We start from the raw sequence: 1,065 nt of genomic DNA on the forward strand, positions 1-1,065 counted from the left end.
GCGCTGCAGCGGCTCTGGAGAGTGTCCTGTCGTTCCCCTGTCGTGCTATTTGTGGGGTCTGACGGGCGAACTGGGAATAGCAAGATGATTCAGCTCTACAGGGTCAGGATCCATGATAATGTACCGTGGGGAGCATTTCCATATAATGAACACAGTACATCTTCTTCAGAGGCCCTCTTGAGGCACGGGGATGAGGACATGCAGATAAAGAGGAGTGAAAGAAAAGGGAGATCAAGGGAGATTTCAAGAATAAGAGGGGAGAATAAAGGAAGAAATAGGAGGGAAAAGGGAAGGAGGGGAGACTGCAATAATGAGAGAGAAAATTTAATGGGAGAGACAAAGAAGTAAAAAAGAAAGAGGTAATGTTAATGCAGTGCAGCCGGCAGTTTGTGCTCCCTCTGCAGCACTTGTGAGCACTCCTGGCTGTGTTGAGCACTCACTCTTTTATATCAGCCTCCTGCTGCTACTGTAAGGAGATGCATTGAGATAAAGAGTTTTGCGTGCATGTATTTATATATTTGTATGTGGATGTGGATGCACATCTACAAGCCCTATGTTAGAAAGCTAACAACAAAGTGTCATGCTGGCTCTTGATTTGTATGGATAAAAGAAGCCATAATGAGCCCCATGATGTGAGCTTCTTAGTATAGCATTTGAAGCAAGCTGCCATGTCTGTCAGTCAAAGGAACCTGCATGTCTCCTCCATGAAAAGCCTGAACTTTTGCCCGGGTATCCTGAACAATACAGCAATCTAGAGATAACAGACATGAACACACGCCCAGCACACAACCCTGCATCTGTTAAACATTCATTATTCTCCTCCTTTGTGTCTTGGAGAAAAAAAAAGAAGCTTGGGCTACATGTGGACCAAGCGTCTGCCTCTCTTATGCCCACTGCTGCTGGTTCCACAAGGCACACAAGTGTGAAATTGGTGAGTAGATTACATGTGAGTGCTGTGATGTGCCAGCAGCCGGTCCATCTTTACAGGTCAATACTGATCAAACATGGCTGATAATGTGTGCTCTGAGTCCATTTATCCAGAGAGAAATCAAGATGTCTACTCCA

This window comes from Cheilinus undulatus, linkage group 8 (assembly GCF_018320785.1).
Source record: "Cheilinus undulatus linkage group 8, ASM1832078v1, whole genome shotgun sequence".
Taxonomy (NCBI): Eukaryota; Metazoa; Chordata; class Actinopteri; order Labriformes; family Labridae; genus Cheilinus; species Cheilinus undulatus.